Genomic DNA, 16,149 nt, shown 5'->3' on the forward strand with positions numbered 1-16,149 from the left:
GCATTACAACTGGACCTTGAGAACCTGTGTTAATTAACACAATTTTAAGTGGTGTCAGCTGTTTCTGAGTAAACCTATTGATTAGAGCAACAAATGCTTTATTTTTGGTCTTATAAGAACATGGATTTAGGAAGAGAGTTATGATCAATAGGTGGGGTTTTAATTTTTTTTATCTCAAAACCTTTTGAAAGTTGTGAAATATTTTAATGGACTGACAGGATTAATGCATTTTTTTAATAATCTGTTATTTGGAAAGTGCAAAGAAGAAATCAGTCTGGAATGTGATAATTTTATGTTCATTTCCAGGGGTTCTTGACTTAGTTCCAGGCAACACAATTTCTTATGCACAATTTTTACTCCTATTGAGCAGCCTTATTGGGCGAGTTTAATCAGGTATATGCATTTTTATCAAATTATAAAAAAATTCTTGTGTTAGATATGATTTGTAAATCAGGGGTTATAGTGTCTCAAAATGCAAAGATTTGTGTACAAGGATAATCACTGAAGGTACCCTTAAATGTCATCTTAGGGCCAGGGTGCTAGTTTCATTAGAGGGATCTGTCCCATGAAGAATGAAGCCCATGGGTGTTCATGATGAGCTCAAGGCTGCAGCTTGCCTTGCACTGGGAGGACCTCCCACCACTGCTTCAATAGGTTGGTCATCTGTCTGAGGCTTCTGTCACTAGTCTTGACAGTGAGAACAAAGATCATATTTTAGTAGCTATATTAAAATGTGAGGCATTAATTGTATTATTCCATACTTCTTCCCAGAGGCAGCAGCTGCACAGTGCAGCATAATTTAATAAAGCTATCCATCATATGATGCCTGGGTGTGAAAAACTTACCAGGCAGTAGTGTAAGAAACAAGTCCATAGTTCTTGTTTTGTCAGTAAGGGCACAACAGAACTGCTATGCACGCACCTAAGCTTTAACAAACATCTGTATATTGATCTGAAGTTAAAATACTGTTAAGCCTTTCTTTTGACTAGGAATTTTCTGGCCAGGTCATCTAATTTCACATTACAGTTGCATTTACCTACTCCTCCCCTTACTATGTACATCCAGCCTAGAGAATGAAGGGCAAAATGCACAACCTGTAAAAGTAAGCCACAAGAGGTGGTATGCCTGTGGACTGAACATGTGAAAAATGACTACACCATTGTGTGGCAGAGGCTTCATTCAGCACACGCTGCAGGGCTGATGGTTGGCTTCTGGCCCTAGTGCATAATGCAGCAAGCAGATCTTGATAGCATCTAGGGTGTAACAGGTACCTTACATTACTAGCACATTGGCTTTATTTAAGGCTGCCTGATGTCTTAGGCAGGCTTCTTCATGCTTAATACACTATTTTACATTTTCAGACTTTTTACCCCCAAGCATATAGTTTTTTAATTTTAAGATAAAACAAAAAAGTTATTCCACCCTACACCACAGCTACAGGAGTAAAGGTTCAAATCCACATACTTTTCATTCCCTTTTTCTGATGCAGCTATGTTAGCACGTGCAGGAACCAGAAGGTCCTTGTGGATGATGTGGAAGAGCTCACATGCCACAGGTTCCCCTCCTTCCTCACATACCTCACAGACCACGCAGAAAATTCCTAGGTAATAGCTAGGGGAACTGATAAATCACCTGCTTCTTTGGAGCACAAAAAGGCACACGGTCTAGTACTAAATCTGAGGAGCTGGCTTACCATCTAAGGCCCTGTGCTACTCTGCCCCTCTCAGTCTGGAAAGCAGAACTCTGCTTAGTGAGGGCTCCCAGGTGAGGTCTTTTAACTGCTAGGGCTTAATCAACATTATGTGAAAAGACCTTTTAAAGGAGGCTGCTTAGTTAGGGTTTATGCCTGGTTTTAACAACCCTAGGGTAGTCCAGTTTTGTTGTTGCTTTCTTAAAAGATCACTTGTGGACCTACAGTGACTGCTCATTCCATGTCTGTGCAATCTGTTTGCATGTTCGGCAAACGACCGAAGTCTAACCATCCTTCAGAGAAGACCTCATTCAAGGGCATTTGTAACTCTGTCAGTGTCTTCTAAGTCAGAAGTGAATGAGGGGAAATTCTCCCCCTTCTACTGTTTTAACTGGCATGACAAGACTGCATGCCTTGACCTCAGATACCTGAACTGAATGACTAAATCGGTAAGCTTGGAGGAGATTTATAGGATAAGCACTAAAGTACCATGACAATTAAAAAAAAAAAAAAAAAGCTCTGAAAAGTACCTCAACTGGACACATAGATCAATAGGCAAACGAGTAGCAACGTTTGAAAGATCTGCGACCTACCACAGACAACCGGGCAACGGTGTATCTGAAATTCGTTTTTCATTCTCGGTGGCTGCCAAGCACAGAATACTAAGAAACCAATTTTCGCGATCCCATCTACCCTGAGCAATAAAAAACCCACCCTTAATTTAACAGGAGTCACCAGTCAGCTCCCGAGGCATAAACAGGCAGCTGAAGCACCGCGCGTAGGCTGACTTCAGTGCTGTTTGCCGAGCAGCGTTTGGCACAGGTGGAGGGGTTTTCATCACAGACCCAAATTAACTCCGGTGAAGTTGCTCCGCGCCTGCCAGTGCCGGAGGAACAACCTCCGTGTGGGAGCAGCGCCCAGCGTGCCGCCCTGCCCTGCCGGCGCCGAACAAAGGCGGCAGCGGCGGGTCCCCTTTGTGCGGCGCGGGCCGGGGAAGGGGCGAGCCCAGCGCCGCCCGCAGCTCCCCGCCCCGCCGGCCCGGCCCGGCCCGGCTCGGCTCGGCAGCGCGTCGGGAGGAAGCGCCGGCTGCGCGGCGGGCGGGTGGCTGCCGGCGGCACGGGCCCTCCCCCGCCCCCGTCTCCTCCCCTCCGCCGCCGATCCTCCGCCCCCTCCGCCTTCTCCTCGCGGCGGCGGCGGCTTTCTCGGCCCCCGCTCCTCGCTCTTCTCGGCGGCTTCGCCTCGCTCCTCTCCGGGGCTCCTGCGCCGCGCTGGCCAGGACGGTAAGGGCGAGGCGCGGCGCCGGCTCGGGGCTGAACGCGGCGGCGTCCCGCGGCTCCCCCGCTGGCTGGGGGCGGCTCCGGGAGGCTCCGGGAGCGGGGGCGGGCGGGACTCCCCACCACCAGCCCCGGCGGGCGTCTGGCGAAGGGGCTGCAGCGGGGCTGGGGTGCAGCGCTGCCCCGGGGACGGGCGGGGGGCTCGGCCCCGCCGGGCGCTGCGGCAGGAGCCGCCCAGCCCTGCCCAGCCCAGCCACGCCGCCGGGGGTCTGCGAGCGGGCGGGCGGCTCCCGGCGGGGACGGAGCTCAGCCCCGTGGGGTGGGTGCCGCGGGTGGTGCCCCGCCGGCCCAGCCGGCTTCGGCCCCAGTCTCCGGGGCGGCGGCTCCGACCCCCAGCCCGCCAGCGGGTTCGCGGCGGAGCGGGCAGGGCGGTTTGGCTCCTCTGAAATGCCTCGCTAATGGCAGGGGAAAACATATGACCCAGGAGAAAGCCTGGAAGCGATAGCTGTTGGACTCCTCCGAGTTATTTCCCCGAGTCGGTGCGAAGCGAGAACTTCCTCCCGGGATGCCCTTTCGGGGGATGCGGGGCTAAGCACATGGCTGCCTCCCTGGGTCTGTCCCGCGTCTGTCACAGCACCGCCTGCCAAGGGCCTGCCGCCCCTGCTCTCCTTCCCGAGTGCTAATCTGACCTCAAGAAAACTTTAGCTGGGTGAAGGAAGGAGGCTGATCCAAAAGGTAATTTACTTAAACGTGTTGGGTTTTTTCCTCCCCGTCCTCCTTCCCTCGCTCAGACAAGGCATCTGTGAAAAGGAGGGAAAGCAAAGGGATTATTTGTGTCTAAGGATCCAATATATATGGCTTCTCATAGTGCAGAGAAGAAGGTTAAAACTGGCAAAGACTTGGCACTGGCAAATTAACATCTCTAGTGAATCGCAGTGTTAACTTTTTAGAATTGAATTTTATTGCATGTTGATCCTTCCTCGTGTTTAAAGTCTTTAGGCACTCATATTTAAGGATGAAACATCTCCTATGTGCTTGCAATGACAATGCTGTTACATTTTGTAAACATCAGGACAACTTTTATCTTTAATGTAGACCTTCTCATCCCTCAGCTGTAAATACTTGCGCTGTTTGTAAATCTGCTGCTGATTTGTTGGGTAGCTTTGCAAAGGTCACTTCAGTTCATCTAATACAGGCTTTTTTTGTAAAATGCCTGTATTGATTTAATGTGGTACTGGGTCAGACTTGGCATTTATAAATTATTTCACATTTGTACTTGTGGGCTGTGAGAGCCATGCTTTATAAAGCAACTATTCCCTAGTTGTGCCTTAAAGCCTGCTGGCAGAACTTGGTGTGTGGTGTATAGGAGGTGTGCAGGTTGGTGTGCATCTAATGTTAAGTGTCCTACTTATTTAAAAACGTTGAGAGCTCTAAAAGGGTCAGTGTAATCCATACCACACGTGCACTCAACTGACCTAGAATTAACAGGATAAAACACTTTTAAGCACTTCTGGAGTAAAAGGTAGGGTGCTATTTCCTAGTGCGTGGCTAACAATGAATTGCTTTTTCAAAGCGTCCAGTGCCATACTCCCAATTTGGAGGGTGGCAGAACACCAACCCTGGTGCTGGAAAGGCTTGCTTAAATTGGTGAGGCTGGTCATGAGAGCGGAAGGCACCGTGGGGAGATGAACATGATGGTGTTTATGGCCAAGAGAGGTGGATGCAGAGTCCACCAACAATCCTTCATGGACAGTGGGCAGCCCTTGCCATGGTGAGAGGCTGTTGGAGCTGACAGAGCTGTGTGCCCCTTTAGGGCCCCCATTTAATGTGGGTTAGTAACTTAGCATGTCACTTGATATTTCATGCTGTGGTACTGAGTTTACCCTCTGGGTTTCAGGAGGCAGCAGGCAGGTGCCTGTGCTCTGCCGTGTAGGTGCAGGCATACCAGGAATGTGGTGGTGAGTGTGATTTAATGCCTCGATGGGACTGATAGCCTGTGCCAGCAAGTTCACTCTGCTGCACAGAAGGCCTACACTGCCTTCATGCCAGTGCATCCATGTTAAGAAGATTGTATCACAAGCTAAAGCCGTTTTTTCCAGATTCATGTTGAGAACATTCACTGTCACTTTGCTAGAGAGGCTCTTTCTGTGTTGTGCTGTAGCACTTGGCCACCAGCACTCTCCTTCTCTGCCCCTCTTAAGCTTGTGGTGGGCATGCTAAAGATCTAGTTGTTGTTGCACTTAATATAGGTGCAGTCTTCCACTGGATGGGAGATGGTTTTCTGCTTAGGGTTCATGCTTATGCTTCAAAATCTGGAGGGCTAAGGTTGATTTCCTGAGGCAAAACTGAGTCAAAATACAGGACACAGCTTTGCAAACATTTTGTTTTGATTGCTCGGAGCTATAGAGCACATTTTGGATAGTGTAATAGTGTGTAAAGGGAAGGTGTTTCTCAAATGTGCTTTTGTAAGTATGTTTCCCAGTGCTGACTAGTTAAGTTGGAAGTCAGTAGACTGAATTATCATACAGTAGATTTTGGCCATTAATTGTAGTGGAATGCAGAGTAAATGAAGGCTTATGTTTACAGCCTGCCCAGTACTAGAGGGTGTATCTTTAAATTCTGGAACATCTCTGGTCTCTCACTGGCTGACAGCGTGTCTTGTTTTCCGCTGCTAGATTACGGCTCCATTCCATAAGGCCTTAAGCACACACATGTTGATCAGCCACAAGTTAATAATTTGGAATTAAACTGAAGGATATGTCAACTACAAAGTATTTTTCTTTCAAGGAAGCTTTATTTTAGTAGGGCAAGTTCTGAGAAGTTAGAAGAACTAGTTTGTGTTGTCCATGCAGCCAAAGACCTGTAGGAGTTGGAGGTTTAAATTAAAAAAAAAAAATAAAGGCTTGGACTGTCTTAACTGAAAGGTACAATAGCTGCTTGGAAACTGCATTTTAAGGAGGAGGAATAGCTTGCCAAGTGGGGCCATGGACCTTGCTGTGAGAATAAGATACTGCAAGTTACCAGAAAACCTAAAAGGAATGAAGTAAAGGAGGAGATTCATTGTTGGAGAACAGAAGGTATAAGGATAGCATGTAAATTGCCAAAAGCTAGAGAATGAAGAAATTTAAGAGGGGGTAAAAATAAAAATATCAGGAGAAGAGAATTTGGCTGTGATGTTGTGAGGACCAGACTGTATGAAAAATTCTTGATGCCTCTGAAATTAGCCGTTCTTGTTTTAGTTGTTTAGTTGTTTAGATGCAGATGAGGATTTGGATATGGGAGAAAGAGAGGGTGCCAAATGGAGATGGCCAGAATAAACGTCTTATGGCTGCTCTCAGCCAAACTAAATCTAAGGGTTTTTGGGCTCTGAAAGAGTTGATGCAGGACACTGGAGCCAGGTTAAAAAAATAGATTTGGGTGTTATCTGTTAGGCTGAATAAAGCAGTTGTGATAGCAATATAGGAAAAGATGTGTAATTCCATTTATTTTAAAAGGACAATGAAATCTTCACACCTTTTACTCTGGTCGCAATAGAATTCAAGGATTTAGAACAAATTTGGAATGGAAAAAGTAATTAAGTATACAAGGGTAAGTGGAAAACAGGATAAAATACATCATGTATTTGCCACAATTAGGTCATGAAAGACTAAAGTCATATTATTACTGGCTAAATACTGAAAGTCCTAGACAAAAGGAGCAGAATGCTTCAGTTCAATGTATATATGCCAAAAATAACTAAATTGGAAGTGTGGTGCTTAGCTGAAGAATGGCAAGGTGTCTCCTGAAGGAGAAATTGTGAGTTTGCCTGTATGAATAAAGGAATTATTCATGCCCTGCATCAGTATTAGTGGGGATCGGGTTTCTTTCCTTCACCATACTGTCTGAAATAACTTTATGAAAAGGATGATTGCTGATGAGGCAAAGCTAGAAAATGTAGTCAGCACTGAGGTGGGTTGGATTATTGCGCAGGAAGAATTGAATGTCTGTGATGACTGAAACAATAGGAATGACAGGAAGTCAAATAGCTCTTAAAGTGAAGTTATCTACTGAGTGATTATTAGCAACACATCTGCTATCAGCTGGCTAGTCATCCCTTAAAACTGGCTTGGAGGAGAAGGCCTCCAATTGCCATAATCAAACTTGATACTGACCATGAAATGGGAGCAAATATGATCCTCAGGATGAGCTCTTCAGTGAAGATAGACAAGTTATTAGGCAAGCCATTAGGGAGACTTCATGTCAAATACTGTACATAGTTCTGGACACTTATGTTTGGAAAATAGTAAATCCTAGTGGAACATGTAGATGGACATCCAGGCTACAAAGATCATGTGAACAGTCTGGAGTTAGATGAGAGACCAAAACTTAAACTACTCTGGCTTTTGTGTCTTAGTAATGGCAGAGATGGGAGATAGCAGCTGCTTAGAAATTCCCTGGGGCAAATTCTTGGAGCAGAGGAAGGGTCATAAACTGAAGATTCATCTGTGATTTTGGATTAAAAACTTGATTTACGGAAGGATAATTTGATGAATGAATACAAGAGTTATGTACATGGGGAATTCAAAAGGAGTTTCCTTAGTGTCAGATTTTGGATGCACTCCTAGTTGTACATCTCCTGAGTCCCAGCTAAGTATTGAAGTTTGCATGTGACTGTTCAGGAGCTGAGCAGTTCAGGTGACTGAAACTGCCATATTTTGTGCTTTGGTGTTCACAGTAAATCAACAGAAATAAAAGTCATTTCAGTAAAGGAGGTGTGATGAGCAGAAGCACTTATTTTTGGGGAGCTTGTGTTGTCTAACCACGTGATGGTGAGTGGAATTTATAGCAAGTAAAAAAACACTCATCTATGACATTAGTAGCTGTTTTGTTCTCTTTTTAGTGCATAATGGAGTGGAATCAAGCTTAACTCATAAAATATTAAAGGTAACCACAAATTAATATATGTGGGACAGAAAATGCATGAATTGATGTGTAGGCTGGAGGTCAGATTGGCTGACTTGCACCCATAAATAAATAAAAGGGTTATGTTCTCCTGTAGGTTGAGTGCCCATATTTATCCTCTGCCTGATTTCATGCTCTCTGGCCTTAGGAGTGTTTCATGGCACCAGCTGCATTTGTGCTAGTTGAGACACACTTTCTCTAGTGACAATGTTGAAGACATGAGTGGTACACAATGAAGAGACGTGCCCCATTGAAAGTGTAAATGGTTTGAAGGCTATGCTGTGTTGACTTAGTTTGGTTTTTGCCATAGCATCAGGATCTGTCTGTTCATTAACTCTCCTGTAGTTGGTCTTTGTATGCCCAGTGAAACTTCTGGAAGTTTTGAGATGACTTCAGAAAGAAAAAAGAATATGTCACCTGTGTGAATGTATTTTGAGGAGAATCATCGAAAAAATAAGATGCTTTGCGTGTGTTTGTACATCAAAGCAAGATCAATGTCTTGATATTGTTTATATCTGTTTTTAATTTATGAGGCAGGTGTCTTACTTCCTTAGAAATAATCCAGTTGCAAACTCCTTTCTAGCATAGTTTATTAAAAATCTGAACTAGTGAATATTTGGTGTTTGCTTTAAATGTCTGTGTGTTTTTGTTTTTTTTTTCTTTAAAGAGGAGCAGTGTAATGAGCTCAATGTGTCAGGATGCCCCATAGGAAGTAATTGTGAAAAGATTGTATTGAGCCATCAGAAGAATAATATAACAATCCCGGGGAAAATTGAATTTATTGTCCTGGTAGCTTTTAGCATGCATTATTAGGCTATTTGCTTACTGTGATTTTTCATTTACTGCTATTGTTCTGTTATACAAATGTTGGGTATATTGTTAAAAAAGATGAGACTTGGGCTATGCTGGGCATCATCTCTCACTTGACAGCCTTCAATTCCCTAATATTAATGGATGAGGTGGAAGAGTATTTCATATTTACAAGGGAGACATTCATCCTAAATTCAGACAGTCTTTAGCAAATCAAAGAGCAGAGCACTTGTCTCCTTATGCTTTGTTGTGTTCTTTAAAAACAAAATCACTCAAATAATTTCCTGTTACAATTTGAAGTCGGAAAAGTCTACATTAAGAAATGGGAGGAAATATTTTAAGACTTTATTGGACAGGGAAGATAACAGTCAAATCCAGTATTGTCTGAGTTGTCTTCTTCATCCAGTGCCTCTACACAGTATTAGACAAGTCTATACTAAGTAACTACCCAAATTCATGAGTGGACCCAGACCTTTGGATTTGTAATGACCTTTGTATGTTGTCTCTCTCTGTTTGACAAGTTAATCTGTGCGTGCTACTACTTGGGAGGTCAGGCACCCACAAGAAAGGAAACTGTTTCTCATGTATGTATGTGCATATATAGATATATGCAGTTTAAATTAAGATGGAGGAGAATCATTTAAGTTATGCTTGGGTAGAATACTTTTGAGATGATGATGATGATAATGTGCCTTTATTTGTATTTTATATTATACATATAAAACTTAATGATGCTGTGATATGTTTGTCAATCTGTTGTCTTCCTGTCTAACTCCAGTGGTTTTAGACCATTTTTTAAAAATCTTAGGAACCACTTGTCACTTCTCATGCAACCACATACTTCAAGATTATATTTTGAAAAATTCAGATTTATTGCTAACATTTGTAAATTGCTCATGTAAGTACGAGTAAGTAACGTGATACATTCCATGTGCATGTTGTATTTAATTGTAAGATTCTTATGATCTGTGTTTTGCCTTTCTGAGCTACAATATTACTGAATTTTATTACTGTTGAGTTGTCCCAGTGTGTTAGTTCTGGGTGTTGAATGATAATTGCACTGTCAATCCTGAATGAATTTAAAAGGTAGGCAATGTGAATGGGCCTTCATGGGTTGCTTTTGCTCCATTTGGATAGATGTTATTTTATCACTGAAAATCAGTTGTGATCCTCTCTCTACATAATGAAGCTTGATACAATATGTAGGGACTTTCTGATAAATCAGTTCATTCTATTAATTAGTATCTGCTAATCAGAAACTAGAATCGCAGTTCCACAATGTGTGATTTCTGCAATGTGTTTGTACAAATGCTTGGGGAATATTTACAGATGTGAAGACCTGCTTACTCAGATTTCTTGCAAGGCCTCCATACATACATTGCTGAAGGAATTTAGGTGTTCTAGTTAGTTTTGTCTTTATTTATTGTTGCTGTGCTGTCTCTGTCTTGCACTGTTTTCTGTGCAAGTTTGGTGTTTACTCCTGTTGTAATACTGGGTCCTATTTCCTACAAATGAAATGATGCTTATTGGCCTGAGCTTCAGAACTTCTAGCTGAAGTGACTCCCCCAAATCTTTGTGTATTTAAAACCACAGAATTCAGGTCTTTTCCCCTCACCCCTCTTTCTGTTTGGTGTACTGTGAGGAAAAGGAGACATTGACTCTAATGATGCACAGCATATAGGGGTGCACAATGTTACCTCTTTTTAATTTGGAGAAAAATCTTGTTTTCCTGTTTGCTGTAGTCATTTGAGGTGTTCACTTGTGACTAAAATTAACAAAATTGTTTTAGAAAATGCATCTTGATTTGTTTACTGATGGCCTGTTTATTATAGCGAGCTTGTGCTATCACACAGATTTCTTTTAGGACTGAGAACTCTTTTTTTTTTTTCCCCTGTTTAATTGAAAGATGATCAGTGTCATTTCTCTCTTCCTTCCCTCTCAATGCCCCTTAAACCAAAACAAAACCTTCAGTCCTTAAACAAAAGTGTCTTTGTTTTTACATTTGTTTTATGAAATTGCTTGAATCCTTTGGGAAAAGCTTTCCTCTCACAGGAAGAGAGGAATAAAAAACCCCCACCCTTCTAAAGCCAAAAACAGCAAGCCTGCTACCAGACATTACTTTGTTTTGTTATCTGAATAGTAGCAGATTGCATTAAAAAAGCAATTTCTCATCTTAATGAATGAAAAGTGCAATTGCAGAAATGCACACAAATAGAAATATGGTTTTCACTCAGCAAATGTAAGATTAGTAGTATTCTGGGCAATAATTTGCTGCATACATTTCTTGGAGCTTCTTTGGACAGTTGCTGTTGGGAGTGAAATTTTAAATGGGTTATTTTGCAGTTTGGAGAGGTGGGACAATCAACTGCTCTTTGACCTATCTGTTATTTTGGTTTTTTAAAATACCATTTATTCCTAAAAGTCTCTTGGTTCTACATATTTGTGCTGTTCTGATGCTGTGGCCCCAGTTGTGAAGCCATCCATCCTGGCAGACTAGGCAGATATGTGAATCACCCTCTCCTGACCTAGGAACCTGGAAAGTGACAGCAAACATGAGTTCAATGAGAGATTGGACCAGAAAGTTCAAAAATTATTTGAAAAATCACCCTGCTCATTTGTCTACATGGGCTTTATCCAGAATATATACTGAAGAACAGAAGTGCTGATGAACTGGAACAAGATTATTTCAGCAGACTTTCTCCCAAACGTAATAAAAATGCAAAATTGAGTCAGTGGCCTACTATTCTTGATCACCTGTATTATTATGCAGGCTGAAGGGATAAAGGATGAAGGAAAATTTTCTGAGTAAATGCTGAATGTGAATGAAAAACTAAGGAGGCCTCCCTTAACATGAGGAGGTAAGGGCTTATTTTCTGAAGAATAAGAAATCAGATGCTGAACTAAAAGAATTGATACAGGACTGTCTTAGAGAACCCCTTTGTAAGCATTATATGGAGACTGGAGTACAGTGTCCTCCCTGGTATCCAGTGGCAGCTCACATGTTGATCAGCTCTTGAATTTTGCTTGACATTCCCTCTGTTGGTGCCCTGCACTGCTGCTGTCCCCAAAGCCTGTGCTGTGTCAGCTTTGTAGCTCATGCTGGGCTTCAGTGGGTGTGCAGCTTGTGCAGTCATGGTGATCTGGGCACTGTGCAGCCATGGAACAGCTGTGTCCTCATGGCTGGCTTTTCCAAAGTGTCATGGTGAAACCTGCATGTTGTTTGCTGGGCTTACTTTTCGTATCCTAACCTTGCAGGTGCATTTGCTTGGGCTTCCAGGGCCTGGGAAGGGAACTGTGCACTCTGCAGAGCCTTCTGGAGTAGCATCCATACTACCCACAAACAGGCATGTGCAGAGATGATTATATGGATGTTCACCTTGTATTTGAAACATTTTTAAGTGCTCTTCATGAAGCCTAGACCAGAGAATTATAGGCTTTGAGGAGATAGAAGCTGAATTAACTTGTGCTTTGCTGGCTAAGCTGCATTAATGTTTTCATTACTTGGCCTAAAATCTAGTATGCAAAAGCTGTAGGGAGAGGCCCTGTCCCCCAGTGTGTTGGTTTGAAAACAAACCAGTGAGAGATCACAAGTCAAGACTGAAATTAAAAAAAAAAAAAAAAAAAAAAAAAAAAAAAAAAATGAAATAATACAAGGAAAAGCACTGACAAAGTCAGATACAACCTAACACCCTGTTAGGGTGGTAGTAGCAGTCCAACTGAAGTAGTCCAGTTGAAGCGGTGATCCTGTGAAGGTCTAGTCTCCAGCTGAAGATCCAGTAGTAGCTCTGGTCCTCTGGGAACCCAGTAGACAGGGCTAGCTCAGGCAGTTCCAAGGCCAGGTTATATCCAGGTGGGAACACCTGGCTCCTCCCTCTTCGGCAGAGCATCTCACAATGGGATGAGATAAGTCCATGAGTCACACGGTGGGTCCCTGATGGCCCATTGCCTGTCATGCGGGGTGGGTCGTTAGCAGCTGATAATAGCTAACGGATGGCCCATTGCCTGTCATCCGGAGTGGGTGATAGCAGCTAATGGCCCACAGCTGGTGGTAATAGAATACTTAAATACATCAATATTGCAACCTAGGACACCCAGCTATGCTCAGTTTAATAAAATACAGGATTTTTCCTTCTGAACTTTCATTATCCAGGAACCTCTATGAAGGTATTGAATGATGCTGTTTAGATTGTTGCAATCAACTAATTTGATTTCCATATCACTTCTGGATGACTGTTACTGAAAATATTGTTTTATAAGGTGCCTTGCCCCAGTATGAAATCAGATACTCACACTCCACCTCCTACATATATTTTACTGGATTGTGTGGGCTGTGCTACTGAGCCAGAGAGTAGAGAGGAATATTTGCCTCCTGTGCTGTCGTTGTGGTCAAGGCTAATCAAATGCTACTACAGACAGTAGGCTTGCTCTACTGCTGAATAGCACAATGATATTATATATTTTGCTCAGAGGGGATCAGCAGAGATGCTGGTAGAAGAGCTGCCCACCCTACAGATCCATGGTCACTCTTGCAGTACCCTTGGTTCCCATTTGCTCTGGGCTCAGAACATGTTCCCTGTAGGTGTTGCAGCTGAGGTGGGACAAGATGGAGACTGGAAGGACAAAGACTGGTATCCGAAAAGCCCTTGCAGTGGACATGGTTAGTGTTATAGCTCTGCAGGCCAGTGGCTGTCACCTGTTGCTGCAGGTGCAAGCCTGAAGGAATTGCAGTATGAGTTGGACATGAAGGCAAGGAGGTGGCTTGTGTTATGGAAGTTGTCATACAGATACTGTCTAATGCAAAGCTGCCTGCTGTGAGGCTCCAGTCTTTCTCCTACGTCTTTCCCATGCCTAGAACTTCCACTAATTTAAAGCTGAACTTCTAATGAGAAGCAAAACCTGTTCCTTAATCAGTGCGATTTGCTTTCATGGAATACTTCATTCAATTTAGTGCAAATTGTGAAAGCTGTGTTATATTTGAAAATTACATCAGCTGTTCTTGATGTTGAACCAGACAGAAGAGTTCTGACAATCCCCATGAAGTCCTGCTTCAATGAAGTGTAATTTGGTACCATAATATATAATATATATAATAAAAGCTGAAAGAGGCAATAAAACAGTTCTCCACATACTCCTTTTTGCATTACAGTTATGGACTTGCAACAGTGGATTTCCCATTGCTTCCTTAATACCTTTCTGTTCATAATAGGCAATATATAGAATACCAAACTCTTAAAATACACTTTGTGTTATTAGAATAACTCATATGTTGGAGTGGAGATACTAGCCTCTTGTTCTTCTCTAGAACACTCATGTTGGCACAAGTTCTTTTTTTCTCTCTTTCTTTCATTGAAGCTGTTTTGCAGAGTTACACAGAGATGCAGAGATTTTCCTAGGCTGGGATTTTTCTCAAATCAATGTCAGAACTCACTTTTTCATTACTGCAAAGATTGTGGTCTCTGACAAGATATACCTCACTTCAGTTTTGTTTATCTTGTTCACCAGATTGAACAGCTGTTACAATTTTTATCTGTGATCAGCTAGCTCATTGGAATGACAATTAATCTAAGTGTAAATGAGAATGTCAGAAATTCTGTGGTCACTGCCCTATAAACTTCACTGGCACCTCTAGTGAATGTTCTCCAAGGGTAAGGAAGAGACAGAGGTTGGATATGAAAAGGGAATTACAGTGCTAGAGTATGGCTGGGTTAATTGTGCTTTGAACCTCTGAAGGCTCTTGACAATTAAGGGAGTGTGCCATTGGGTTGTTGCCCAGTGTTTCTTTTTTCTAATACTAAGATTTTCTGATCACAACTTCACAGACCTTGGCAGCTTAAAGTATAGAAGATGAGATGAGAAATTGCAGACCATACCTGCTTATATGTTCTCAATTGCTTGATGGTTTTTGTTTTAACCAATTCTTTTCTTACTTGGGAAGAAAAGGGATATGCTCTTTATGAAAAGAGATGTATTTTACATGGAAACGATATACAAAATTTTCAGATGATTTAGAAGCACATTTCAAGACATATCTGAATTATTTTGATTTATATATTTGGTCTTCAGCTGGAATACAAACAAAATGTAAAGTGAAATAAAATTAAGTGTCTGGTTTATTATGTTGTCTACTCATCAAATACATGTAACTATTCACAAGGGAAAATTTTCTTGGGAAAAAGATTCAAATGAAGTACCGCCTTACTGCCTCTGTTGTTACTTTTCTGTTTTCTTAAATTTTTTGGTTGTTTTTTCTTCCAACAGTCCCTAGGATGTGTATTTGAGCTAACCATTAATGCTTCATTTTTGATGTCTGTAGTACTTTCACCTGTATGCTAATGTATGTAGATGAACAGGTCAGAACTTGACCTATATAATACAAGTGCCCTAATTAACTCCTATGTACATTCCAGGGTGTGGGTATTTAAATAAAAAGGGAAGAGAAAAAATGAGCTGGTGTCTGGTTCAGTAATTCTAGCTGGAGACTGATACTTGTGATAGGAGGGCAGTTATCAAAATAGCCACCATCTGATGCCATTTTTTCCCATTCCTTCTGTAAAGGCAGCTCATGGAGACACTTCTGCAGTGAGGCAGAGGCCAAGTGCCTGCTTGGGCAGAGTGTTTCCTCAGTCCTCCATTCCATCTTTATGGCAGGATGCATGTGTTGGGCTTGTCCTGGCAGCCAGGTGCACCTTGCTTCCCAGTGATCTCAGGGAGAGGCAGCCCCTTGAAAGCACAGAGCCTGCCTGCTGTGCCCAAAGGTCAGGCTTCCTGCAGGAGCCCACAGGACATGGCCTGGCCTGCCTCTCCCCTGGATTAGGGCATGGCTGGCCTCTGGGTTGGACCATAGGATCTACCTAGCCATCCCTCCTGAATCCTTTGGTGTCTCTCAGTCCTGTGCTGTGATGGGCACTTAAGAGGAGAGCCACAGATGACTTCATGGGCTGCTGTGCCAGGAGTTCAGCTGACAGAGCACTCGCAGGTCATAGTTAAGGTTTTGCATCTTATAAAGAGAGAAATAGCAATTCCTTCACATAAAGGATGACAATACGCAAAGCATTTCCAGGGAACTGTGCATGCGTGAGATGGGGAAAAGGAGTTGATCTGGTTTCTGATTTGTGCCGTTAAGTGTGGGATCTGCAACATTCCTCTACAGTTGAGAAACGTTAAGTGGATGTCTGCAGGTAATCTTGAGTCATCTTGGAGACAGAAGACTGAATCCTCTCTATCCCTTGGAATTCTTTCTGTAACATGATGGTGTCCACATGTGTACTCATGCAAATAATAATCTTTGTTTAAAAGTACTAAATGTTGCTGTAGGGACCTGATCTAATCTTCTAGATGAGCTTTTGCTTTCTGCAGCTGGTTTGGACTGAATCTGGGGAAGCAGTTACAGAACATGGTCTGCATCCAGAGGAAAAGCGTTGCTCCCCCAAGGAC

At 42.8% G+C, this 16,149-nt stretch overlaps 1 protein-coding gene across 3 annotated transcripts in view; it reads left to right on the forward strand.

Annotated features, from left to right (window-relative positions):
- Positions 1 to 2,814: 2,814 nt before the first annotated feature.
- Positions 2,815 to 16,149, forward strand: part of FAM110B (family with sequence similarity 110 member B) — a 111,492-nt gene continuing 98,157 nt past the window's right edge. For 2 of the 3 annotated variants that reach the window (XM_085052884.1, XM_085052881.1), the window contains exon 1: positions 2,815 to 2,970. The gene's annotated coding sequence lies outside the window, so the exon portion shown is untranslated. Of the gene's footprint in view, positions 2,971 to 3,402; positions 3,700 to 16,149 lie in introns of those variants that run through there. The other variant, XM_085052882.1, reaches the window with a different exon arrangement.

Source organism: Lichenostomus cassidix, chromosome 2, assembly GCF_008360975.1.
Source record: "Lichenostomus cassidix isolate B80296 chromosome 2, HeHo_3.0, whole genome shotgun sequence".
NCBI classification, from domain to species: domain Eukaryota; kingdom Metazoa; phylum Chordata; class Aves; order Passeriformes; family Meliphagidae; genus Lichenostomus; species Lichenostomus cassidix.